This window comes from Arachis stenosperma, chromosome 2, assembly GCF_014773155.1.
Source record: "Arachis stenosperma cultivar V10309 chromosome 2, arast.V10309.gnm1.PFL2, whole genome shotgun sequence".
In the NCBI taxonomy this organism is placed as follows: Eukaryota; Viridiplantae; Streptophyta; class Magnoliopsida; order Fabales; family Fabaceae; genus Arachis; species Arachis stenosperma.
Window position 1 is genome coordinate 120932168 of NC_080378.1, and position 13872 is coordinate 120946039.

Consider the following 13872-nt stretch of genomic DNA (forward strand, 5'->3'; position numbering starts at 1 on the left):
TGTCTATTCAAATTTGAATCATGAAAATAAAAAAAAAAAAACAACCTACTTTAGCCAACTTTATTTTATAAGTTGAGGGGAAAAAAAGGTGAAAGATGAGTAATGTAATATACGTGACAAGAAAATCAATAAAGTGATGAAGCCCCGTGCATATATATACTTTATTTTATATATATATGATATATGATATTATATGAAAACATTTAAATTTAATTAGTCATTCCTCTTTCAAATTTAACGATCCATATCCATCCATCGCTGTTGTTCCTTATTGCATCCTTTTGTGGACTATATTAGTAGCCTCACTTGTTGGACATAATCAAAGTCTAATCTATTAAAATTAATTATTAATATAAAATATATAATAAGATATAAAATATACGTTAAAAATAAATAAAATAATATATATTTATATACAAATATATAATAATTAATTTTAATATATAAATAATATTTTTAGACTAAAAACATAAGATTAGGATAGTTTATTATTATTGATTGATTTAAATAAATAAATAAAATTGAGTCAGCATAACTCGTCGTTTTTCTTTTTGGATTTCCACGGTATTCTTCAGTGCGACAGGTCAAGGACTAATCCGTCGTGGTACTAAGCTCCATTTAAGGGTTTGTCGCTAACTAATGGATTACTGCATACACAAGACGGGATTCGAACCTCCGACACTTGTTTAAGCGGACTAGTAAGCTAACCACTAGACTAACTTGTCTTTTACTAAGCATCATTTTGCACCTATATGAATTGCAACAGAATGTGACATGTCTTCACTAATCACTTAGTCAAATATGGTTGGATTAATCCTACTCTTACGAATTTTTTCTGGTCAGAACTTGTTATTGGGCCCAACTGTTGTAAAACTGAGTACTAAAAAAAATCTCAATTTTTCCGATTATGTCAGTGATTTTATAAAGCCTCATTCGAACTAAGAGAAATTAAATTTATGGGGCCATTAATTTATTATTGGATATATTTTTCTAAAGGCATGCCAAGGGTGCAACAGTGCCACAGAAAATGAAACCGGAAAATATCATTAGGTAATTAGTTAGATATTTAATATATTATTGTCCAAGTCAACAAGAAATTTAGTCAACTCCAATTATTTATAGATTTAGTACCTAGTATACATAGTAGCTTGTTAGGTTGATTGGTCGGGTTGGCAAATAGGGTAACATAAATATTGAAACAAAATTGGTTGGTGAATATTAGCCACAAAATATTCTTATTTTCATGCCATGCATGATGCATATGTAGGGCTTATATAATTATATGATATTATATATAGTAATGAATAAATCAAGCATAGTACATAATGTATATATTTGTCGGTTTGAAAATAAAAAAGGGTGATACTGTGCTAGTGTTATTTAGGGGTCAACAAGGGACCTAGCTAGAGATTATTATTATTATTATTATTTGTTAGATTAATATAGATTTCAACTTTATATACTTGTTGTTTTGCACTTTAATGAAGCATTCAACGGAATCACATTAGATTTCAGAGAATGAACTGCAAATGCGGTGGCTTTTAGGTTTTATTTATTTATAGTACTAATTTTTAGCTAAACAAACAACTAGAGAAAAGAAAAGGTTAACCATTCATAAATAACTTTTTTTTTAATGCTTATGTTGCTATGCATATATTAGTAGATAATGACTATCCTTGTTCTCTAGTTGTTTTAGTTGGAAACTTGGAATTATATTATGTGTTTGTTGCCTAAAATAATTCTATTCAAATCGAAAATACTAAATCATAATAAGGTCAATGGAATTTTTTTTTAATATTCTGTAAAATAGTAATCTTTTATTGTTAGGTATAGTTCACAATTTTTTTTTCATTTTGTGTTTTTCCCCATAGTATAGACTATAGTTCCCATTTTATTGAGTAATCAGAGAATATTTCTTAGTGAAAAAGACAAACAAAAGTTGGTCCTTGGTTTGGGCCTTGGGCTTTATTTGGGCTTTACCCTACTCTGTTTCAGACCTATATAAACCTATCTATAACCCCCCCAAAAAAAAAGTTAAATTTGGAATTACCAATTCAAAAAAAGTAGTAGATACTATAAATGGAAAGAATTTGAATTCTCTAAATTTTAAATTTTCACTTTAGAATATAAAGTAAGATCTCTTATTATTGAATATTTTTTTTTCGTATTTTTTCTTGGTCCTATATATGAAATAAATGGTGATAAATTATACTTTACTCTCTAAAATAAAATTCAAAATTTAGAGAATTCAAATCCAAAGAGAAATATATCTATCCCATCATTCTAATATGACTACATTATAGTACTACGGTGACCATAGTATTTCAAAAAATGTTACTAAAATTAAAATAACGCTTTTTTATTGTTAAATAATGCATTTTTAAAAATTGTTGTTTAAAAAAAGTTACTAAAATATAAAAAAAAACATGACTTTAATTTTAATAATATTTGCATAATCACCGTAATCATCATAGTATAATCATACTAAAATCTATTACTTTATTTTCTTTTAAGTCACCAAAAAAAATACTAGAATCTATTACTGTTTCTATATCATGTGGAGGAAGCTCTATGTGAACCGGGAATAAAACTTTGAAGGATTTAGATAATTGGTTCATAGAAAAGAAAAGAAGCACTTAAGAAAGAAAACAAAGAGTATTAATTCTTCTACTATACGAGTTCATTAAAGCAACATGAAATGAACATATAATAAGTCATACATCAAGAAAACTATGAATGCATACAATTTTTTTTTTCACTTTACATTGTCTTTATTATGTGACACATCTATGTTGCCTGTGGTAGTGACTGCAAGATTTTCACCTTTTGAAGCTTCCATTTCTGCCTCATGTGTCTGAATTTCCACCCTAAACTTCTTATAAATGTCACCTTTATAGAATTCCCTAGTCCTCAAGACCAAAATAAATGAGACTAAACAAGCAACTAATGTTGATGCTGTGATTATGAAAAATGGCAACCTATAACATTGTACTCCTAAACAAGTTAAGTCTTGTCCAACTTTTCTTTCTAGTCCTTTCATTTCCAATTGCTTCAAAGCTTCTTTATCATACAAAGACCCTGTTACTTTCACATTTAGTATGAATGATCCAACAGGGCTAGCCACAGCTCCAAAATTGTACAATGTTGAGTAGTACTTGAGTCCGAAAATTTCGGATATGATTGCAAACATTAATGGCCATATGGCTCCAAAGCAGAATCCGATGATCACCGAGGCGAAGTATAGTGAATTTGGGATTCCAAGAGCGATTAGAAGGTGGCCGACACAAGATAGAAGCATGACAAGTGAGAGCATCAATGGCCGGGGGAACTTGTATTTTTTTAGGAATACCTCGGACGCGAAGCCTGAAGAGGCGCGTCCGAGGTAATTCCATATGCTAACTAGGGATACAAATGTTGTGAGGCTCTTCTTGGGATAACCTAGTGATTTACCAATTTGTCCCAAGTTGTCTAGTGCTGTTAATGTTCCACCAACACCAAATGTTGTTGCTATGAAGAGGATTAACATGTCAATGCTGAAAAGTGCTTGCAAGATTGTGTAGTCCTCTCCCCTGCTTGGGGGTTTGAATATGTTGCTTAGACATGAAGTTCCACCATGTGAAATGGCACTATTTGAATTTGGTGCTACCTGTTCAATTAATATTACCAAGTGTGAATTTTATTTATATAATAAAAGATTAGACTTTATAATATTAATTAAGAGGAAAAAAATAAAAAAATCTATTGCATTTTGACACAAAATATTAAGGTTTTGTTTATGCTACGAGAGGCACAAATATATTTGACAAAAAAAGATTTTTACACAATAATTTGTCCAATTTTTATCCGTTTAAATTTTAAACAATAACAAAGAGACAAAATTTCTATTATTTTCTATTATCTTAGACCATATTTACTACTTAAGACATAATATCAAACACTAAAAGAATAAAGAGATAAAAATATATTTAATACTCAAAAAATAAATTATTTATATGGTTATTTATGTGTGTTCTAAGGAGGATATATGTTAAAATTATAAATTAAAAAAAAATTATTAAAAATATAAAAAAATTAAAATCTTTCACTAATGATAAACTTATCATGTGATCTTAAAATACATATTAACTCGGTCTTTATTTATATTCTATTCTTCTACTAAAGAGGAATTTTTTTTCTTTGTTTATTATACATTATTATCTTGTCTTAACACCAAAACACATACTTATTTTCTCTTAAATTTTGTATCAAATTACTTACCAATCTAATAAGATATTGGACATATTAACTAACATATATATAACATCCACATAACAAAAGTATTACTAAATTACTTGCACTTGAAATTTGAACACTACCTGTGACTGTGATTCTAGTTGGGACAATTCACTAGCAGGAGATGGAACTTGTGTGACAACTTTGAAATCAGAAGAAGAAGAAGCATCATTGATGTTATTATGATGATTCTTCAAGATATTAAGTTCCTCTCTAAAGACAACAACAAGTGGAAGAAGGAGCAACAAGAGAACAAAGATGCCATCAACAATGTACTGAACCCTGTTGAAACTCAACCTGTTCTGTAACACAATCAACAGCATAAGAAAAGCAGCAACACCAAGTGATATATAGAGAAGCTTGTAGAAAACTCTCAGCTCCTTCCGTTGAGGAAGGATGTCGAGGATCCGAACCGTGGGGAGAAACAAGAAGCTTATAACGGCAGGAAGATATCCAATGAGCAAGATGAGAGCCTTAGAATTATCACCATAGAAAGCATGGTAGAGTTGAGTGAAGATTGCACCACTTAGTCCAACATAGCCTTTTAGAAGCCCAATAACACTTCCTCTGCTTCTTGGGAAGCTTTTCACACACGTTACCAATGCACCAGTGTTGGCAAATGATTGCGAATTAGCTCCTATGTTGCACAAATACAAATACAAATACGAATATTAAATACGGTACAATAATGTCTTCAAAAGCTAGTTTGTTTATGAGAATAGGATAAGACAAGACACTAAAAATAAGATATAAACGATAGAGACATATAATTTAGTATTTTTGAATTATGTTGTTAATAAAGTAGAACAAGTTATGAAAATCTAATTTATTCTCATTTTTTTCATTCGAAAAATTTGAGAAAAAAATATAATAATAAAAAGAATAATTATAAAAAATTAACAAAAAAAATAAAAAAATAAGTTGTGTTTCTTGTTAGTGTTCTTCTTGTCATGATGGACACAAAATACATAAATTCAGTATTTTTGGACACAATGTTCATGTCCATATCTCATTTATCAAACACGACTTTGTATCCTTGTCTTAGTGTCCCGTCTCTATAAACAAACGCAGCCTAATAGTTTAAATAGCTTTTAAGATGCGTTTGGAAAGGAGACAGAGATTAAATTAAGTTTTTCTATTATGTTTGGTATAAAATATATTAGACTACGTTATATTTTAATATTATGTTTAAATTAAGATAAATATAGAGATTAAGGAATAAATTTAAAATTTCAAAGATTAAATAAGGGTATTTTTTAGAAGAAATATGATTAAAATTTCAGTCTTACTTTAAAAAATTTAAGTTCTCTATATTCTCACTTTTGAAAGGCACTAAAAGTTTGAATCTCCAAACTTAAATTTTGAGTTTTGAGACAGAAATTTTAATTTTAGTCTCTAATAATCATCAAACACAATACTAAATCTCATTTTTAGTCTCTTAAACAAACACTACCTAAAAAACTAGTATTTATCAATTGGGTTCTCAAAGGTTCAAACTTATCTCACGTGTCATAAAATAAATTAGATAATAATATGTGACAAAATAATTATGCTAACTAACTTATGAAATGATCAATTTGATTCACAACTGTATCTTTCAAAGATAAATTTAAAACGTTTGATTTTTTGGAGAATAAATTGATGCATATGGAACACAAATAGAAAAGTATATAGAATGGAAGGATTCGTGCACCAATATAGAAGTATAGGCACATTTGCCAAACGTGGGGAATTGCAATGTGGCCAGTGACAGAGAGCCAAACCATGAAGTAACCAAAGAAGTTCATGGCTGCACCAATGAGGAGAATCACCCATGGAGGTGTGAGTTCATGATAAGCCTGAGAATATGCCAAGATTTGCACCAAGGTCCTTGAAGAAGCTAATCAAGTTGAGGGGATTGGTATATCCCAATGAGATTTGACTTCATTGGAGTATAAACCAAACATGTATGTTGCTCCTGAAACGACATGATAAGCATGAGGCAAAGATCATGAACCACCTCCCAGTTACAATTGTAGCTCAACTTTTCATTTTTCTCATCTCTCTTCTACCATTTTTTTGCTCTTAGGAACTTAGCCTATTTATTTTGGAACCATGCATAATATATGTTATGTACACATGAGTTGGCTAATATATTATTCTACACAAAAATATGCTGTATATTGTCTTTATGGCCAGACATTTTTTTAAAAAAAAAAACATTATTGTTTTTTATGTATTATACTATTCACATACAATGACATCTTAATTATTCTTTAGTTTTTAAACATATCATGTCTCCCTATTATGCATATCTAATAGTCTTTTATTTAAGGTATTAGTGTTGCAAGTTGTGTATGTGTCAACATAACATTGATTTAACTAAGGTTTCAAATTCTATAAGAATGTGATGGTGGGTATTATTTCTTAATATTAATAATGGACTAACAAATATCAAATCCACCTAAATTTTTTTATTTTTTTAATATAACAATTATAAAATTTTATCTTACTAACACAGATTAATTATATTAAGGGTAAAGTATATTTTTCCTCTCTAAAATTTGACAAAAATTTTTAAAATATTTTTAAGTTTTATTTTGTTTCAATTTTGTCTCAAAAGTTTTCGATTTGCATCAAATATATCCATGACGGCTAATTTTTCAAAAAATGTAAGATCAATTCAATAACAATTTCATAAGAACAATTCTCAATACAAGCAAATCAAGCATAATTTTCAAATATTATTGTTAGATTGGTCTTAGATTTTTTGAAAATTTAGTCGTCGAGTATATATTTGATGAAAATCGAAAACTTTTAGGATAAAATTAAAATAAAATAAAACTTAAGGATATTTTTAAATTTTTTACCAAACTTCAAAGACAAAAAGTATACTTTACTCTTATATTAATTAATTACTTGGATTAATTTCTTTAAGTATACTACTCAACCATCTTTCTTTTTAGATTCTAGTAAAATTAAACTTTGAATGCTACATATCTTGATATGATTGACAAAATAAATGGCTACTAGGATAAGAAAAATATACACTAGAGGATGCCATATATTATAAGGTTTTGGAAAAGAAATTAAAGTAGGTTTCATGTGGGAACTTTATTCTCCACCAATTGATAAGCACTAGACAGTGCTCCTTAACCAAACATCAAGGGAAGAACTTGGATTCAGTGGGAAACTTGGGAATAAATTAAAGGAAATCAAAAGATATATGCATTGTCCTTTTGTAATTGTATATATACTCTTCTCTCAAAAAAGGGAGATAAGGTATTTAAGATTTTTCTTTCTTTAAGGAAAAAAAAATTGTTTTGAACTTTCTATCTAGTTTGATCATGCAAAAAGAATTTGTTTTCTAACTTCAAGGGATATAAATTAAAGCAACATTAATAATTTGCTAGCTAATTAATTTCTATTTGATTGATTTACTTTTTAGTTTTTGTGAGAATGTTTTTTTTCTATGTAATTGGTTCTATTTTTTTATTGTTATTAGATGATGAAGTATAAAGTTATTTATTTATTCTAATAAAAAAGTATTAAATTAATATATAAAATAAAAATAGCACAATAATATAATTTATTAATCGTAATTATAAATGATTGCTTAAAACACTTAAGCATCAATGAATCTTGATTGAATGGTCACACACTTGGGAAGAATCTGTTTGAAAGGTGGAAAGGGTCACATGCTGAAGAATATATATCACTTTTTTGAAGAGGGAAGAATCTGTTGAAAGGTGGAAGGGTCACATGCTGAAGAATATATCACTTTTTTGAAGAATAATAATTTTACTTTTTGGATAAAATCACTTTTATTTGTTGTATGGAAAGAAATAATCAAATAAAAGATTCAACACCATTATTTCCAACACTTTATATTTAGATAATATAATTTAAAGAGTAAGCAAAATTCATGCAGTTTAATTTATTTTTAATATATATTTTTATTAACAATTAATTTTAATATACACTTATTTAAAATAAAAAATTATTCTACAAATTAAAGCAAAAGTAAGCATATAACTGAAGATATATATATTCTTTTCCTCATAATTAAAATAACAACTATATATCATGATGATCAGAAGAGTTCTTCAAATTGAATGGAAAAACTAACAAAGCAAAAATGTTTTACTTTTCAACAAAACTTTTCTTCTTTCTTTTTGTTTTGTTTTGTTTTAATTTCTTTAGCAAATCATCTACTTAGCAAAATCCTCATAATTAATAAGATTGAGCCAAAATGAAGATATTTAATCACTAACATTTCTTTATTTTTAATAATTATAGGTGAAAACTCATGTGCAGTCGACTTTATGTGAAGTTGATAATTGATAGTCATTAGATGAAAATTTAGTCAAATCAGTCAAATTATCTAACGACTTTCAGTTATCAACTTTACGTAAAATCAACTGCACCTGAGTTTCCACCATAATTATATACAGGCCAAATGATGTGTTAATCAAATGGGACAAAACATGTGACCAGCCATGTGATTGCATTGGTTGTAATTTAACTTGTAACTAAGTGTGTTTAAGTATATACAATATATAAAATATAAATCTTTGACTGGTTTTGTATCGGCAATTTGATATAAAAATAAAAATTTCAAATTAGAACAAAGTGTCATACTTCAGTTCACGAGACAAAAGCATCATCACTTTGGGATAAACTCAATTAATCAATTTACAACATAAATTAATGGTTCACTAACATCTCATCATGGCTTTTCACAGCCAACAATAATGGTGCTTGGATTACCCACATTCATTGGTAATTATGGAAGATACTAGTATACTAAAGCTACCATTAACTAAGTGGGCTTGTTTTATTGATGTTATTACTATCTACAACATTAAAATGGATAACGATAACTATATACAAGAAATTAAAGTAGTTTATTAATTACTTTTTTTTTGTGATTTAAAAGAAAATAAACAACAACAAGAAAAAAAAAATAAGAAATTATTTAAGAAAGACAGTTCCATTGAATACTACTCTCAAATTACTTCTAAGACAATAGAAGTTCCACTTGAGAAGAAAGGATCCTTATTGCAATCTTTGTCATGATATCTGCTACTGTATTTGCATCTCTCAAGATCAACCGAAGATCAGCACGTCATTTTCAATACATGATATCTCGAATTTTTAACACCAAATGATCGATAAACTCAGAGCAATCTTGTAAATTATTGACCATAGTAAAAGCTTCCACGCATTCTGTCTCACATATAATGTCTCTTTATTCCGAGTCACATGCTAAAAGAAAGCCTCTCCAAATAGCAAATAAATCTCCTTGTAAAATGTTATGACTCTCAATTGTTTCCAGACAGTTTCGTTGCCACATTTCCTTCCAATCTCTGCTAAAACAAGCAAAACCAACTCGAGCACCATTGTCAGGATAATTAGCATCACAATTAATCTTAAAAGTACCCAATGTGGAGGAATCCAAGAGCCACTAATAATGAAGAGAATAGACAGTCGTTCTAACTCAAAAATATTTCGAAACTCCTTCTCCAAGGACAAAACTATACCAATTATCTTGTTTGTGGTCCAATATTCACGAGGATGAAAGATTATAAAAAGTATTAAGGTTACTTATATTAAAATATTTTAATGTTTTTAATATATTCTTCGTACAATCATTAAATACCCAACTAAAAATTTTAATCTTTTAATTTTTTTCATTTAATATATGTTTTAATAAATAATGTTCTAAAGGTACTTGTTAATTCATGTATGCTATGATTTTAGAGAGAGAGATGTTTAAATTATAAAATGTATGCGATAATACAAATCAATTTGAATTGATTTAGTGGTTAATTCACTATTATATTTAAAAATGAATAAAATTTAAATCTATAATAGATTAATTTTTTAACTGAATTTTGATATACCACAAAAAAAAAAAATGAAATGCATGTTAGTATAAATTTAGCAACAAAAGAAGAGTCAAATTAAATTTCAACCTATGTCGGGAATTAAAGGCCCCTAATTAATATAAGGTACTATATATTTATCATGAAGTGTTGAGAAGTTTTGCACAAGATTATAATTAAATTTATATTATATATATATATATATATATATATATATATATATTAGAATCATAGTTGTCAGAACCGAACCGGTGAGGTTATTGGGTCACTGGATTACTGGTTCAACCGGTAGGTCACTAGTCGAACCGGTTAATCCGGTATAATTAAGTAATTATGTAAAATTTAATTATTTTTTCTTTATTATAAGTACTTTTATTTTGTTTTTATAAAAATAATAATTATTTTCAAATTTAATACTTTATTAATTAATTTATATTTATTGTTTTGTATTATTATAAATAAAAACTTACATACAGTTAATTTCATGTGAAGTTGATATTTAAAAACAGTTAGATAATTTGACAAGTTTAACTAAATATCATCTAACGATTTTCAATTATTAACTTCATATGAAGATAATGCATGTGAGTCTTTACCTATTATATGCAATTATTATTGAAAAAAATATTAATAGATATATAATCATAAAAAAGAAAAAATAAATTATGGTTAATAATTTTTTTATCTTTTTAATATATTATATATATATTAATAAAATTTATAGTTAAATAAAATATAATTGATTTAAAAATGAGTGACTTTAAAATTAAATTAATTGAATATAAGTAAAATAAAAAAATTGCTATATGTATTCATTAAAATATTAATATATATAATTATGAAAAGAAAAATAAGTGAGTTTATAATTATTGTTAAATAAAAATATAATTAATTTAAAAATGAGTGAGTTTATAACTAAAATTAAAATAAAATAAATAAAAGCAAACTATTTGATGAAAGATATCTATATATATTATAATTTGCACATATATTAATGAAAATCAACACAGCTCAGCGGCAAGGAGAGGTTTTGATCTTCCAGCAGATAGGGGTTTGAACCCCATATCACACATTTTGGATAATTTGCCTTTCAAACGATTCGGTCAGACCGGTTTTACCTAGTTTGACCGGTTCGTTCTGATTTTATACTTTGTACGGTCCAAATATCAAACCGGATCGATACTAAATTCGGTTCACCAATTTTCCGGTCGAACCGACCGGTCCGATCCGATTCTGCTAACTATGGTTAGAATAGAAATCCTTCATGATTTTCTGCAGAAGCTAAGCGATTTGGCAATGTGGTAATAGGAAGGGATGCTTTGGTGCTTTCTAGAGAAAGTGAAAAGGGCAGCTACCAAATTAGTAGAATAATATTATAATAGCCACAATTTTAGCATAGGGCATGGACTTTGCATGATGATAACCCATAAAAGTGAGTACCCTTTCAATATTTTGTTTCCGAAAGTGATGAGAGAGTTATTATTAAGTATTTAAGCTAATTAATTTAGAGATAAATAATAAATTGATCTAGCTAATAATTATATCTCAAATAACATAATCTTTTCGTACTCACTTAAAAAATCGTAAATTCAAATTTTTTTACCTAATAAAAAAAAAAGTAATAAGTTGAACCATATAAAAAGTCAAGTAACTTAATACAAAAATAAATCATACTTCATATATATAATAAAAATCAACCATTAAATTATTTATTTATATAAAACATATACTAAAATAAATTAAATAAAAATATATTTATACATAAATATATAATAAATAATTTTTTAATAATATATAATATTTAAAAAAATTATAATAAGTAGTTGCAAAACAAATTAAGCGATGTATATCACTCATTTTATTATTTGACAAAAATATTGAAGATTATTTGTCATGATTACATCATATCTTATTACCATAAGATCATTGATCCGTTCTTATCACTTATGTGGGCAACATATCCAAAGATCCTATTCAAATTAAAGTAACCCATTGGAACAAATTTTCCGCAGTAGCTTCTCAAACATGGCCTATAGAATATTCGCACTTGGAGACATAGGACCATTAATTAAGGATGTAATAATTGCTGTATGCAAAGAAGGATTCAAATTGAACGATTACACTACTATATAATACCCTAATTAGATGCCTTTCCATTAATTAATTAATCAACTTTAATATGGAATTAATCAAAAGAAGAGAGAAATAAGATAAAGTTCCAATTTGCCTTATTTGAATAATTGATAAAGAAGATAAATAACTATTATACATAAGATAGTAACATACATTATTATTGAATATATATACACATACACACATGTGATTATAATAGATAAAGTTTTTTTTTAAATATAAATAATAAGTATGATATTTTAGCTTATTATAATATCGTGATGATCAGCTAAATCGTGCAGATATTAATCATAATTTTATAGACTTGAACTAATTAATAAACCTACTTTAAATGTTAGAGTGGGACAGTGGGTGGCTATCTATATTAGGATATAAAAGAGGCTTTGAAGCAATGATGAAAAGTGAACATTGTTTCAAGTGTGGGATTGGTTTATACTAAATATCTTGCTCCTTCCTAGAATCTTTGTCTAAATCCGATTTGAAATTTTATCCGCTGAAGTCATTATGCTAATAATTCTTTTAACCACAATGGATTACGCATATTTTCAAATATATGTTTGGTACTTATTTGTAAATTAATTTTGACAAAAGTGATAATGTTTGGACAGTAGTAAGCAAAATTACTTTAAAATATATAATTATCGAAAAAGTTTTACTTAAAATATTATTTTGTCTAACTTATCTTTCTGTTATTATTATTATTATTATTATTATTATTATTATTATTATTATTATTATTATTATTATTATTATTATTATTATCTCTTAAATATATGAGTTTTAGATCATCTCTTAAACTGATTTTTTTTTCAAAAATCAAAATTTTCTATGCAAAAATCTATTTTTCTGTAAAAAAAATTCAATTTTTCTGTGCAAAAACTAGTTTTTCTATGAAAATTGATTATTTTTTAAATTAATTAGTTTTTAATCGGTTAAAAATCAATTTTTAAATTTTTTATTGTTTAATAATTAATTTTATCATATAAAATTAATTTAGTTAATTAACCTAAAATAAATTTTTAGTTAACCAAAAATAGATTTAATTTTTTGGTTAACCTTAATTATGTACAACCCTAATTATGAGTTGTGACTATGAGTTAGTGTCAAATTCAAAAGGACAAAGCACCTTCATTCAATCCTCTTATCACTTGAAAGAATTTTCATTCTTTTACCCCAAAGTAGTTCACATAAATATCTCATCAACATTAGAGTTTAATTTCGTTTACCTTACTTATATTAGGATAATTAATTAATATTAATATACAAATATTCATATCACTTTTTTTAATTTAAATTTTTTTTTTTTTGTTTACTCAAACGGTATCCCCCAACTCGACAGGTTAAGGACTAATCCGTCGCGGATCTGAGCTCCATTTAAGGGTCTACTGCTGGCCAATGAGTTGCTGCATGCACAAGACGGGGTTCGAACTCCCGACATTTACTTAAGCGGACGAGTTAGCTGACCACTCGACCAATCCAAGTTGGTTTTTTTAATTTAAATTCATGTTCATACTTTTTTTCAGCATAGTTACAAGCTTGATGGGCCAAAGCCCACACCATACTTTTACTCTTCCCTCTTGTTTTGGTCATTATCACCACA

At 27.1% G+C, this 13872-nt stretch overlaps 1 pseudogene; it reads right to left on the reverse strand.

The window, feature by feature from the left end:
* Positions 1 to 2670: 2670 nt before the first annotated feature.
* LOC130963647 (uncharacterized) lies at positions 2671 to 6515 on the reverse strand (annotated as a pseudogene).
* Between the last annotated feature and the right edge of the window lie 7357 nt (positions 6516 to 13872).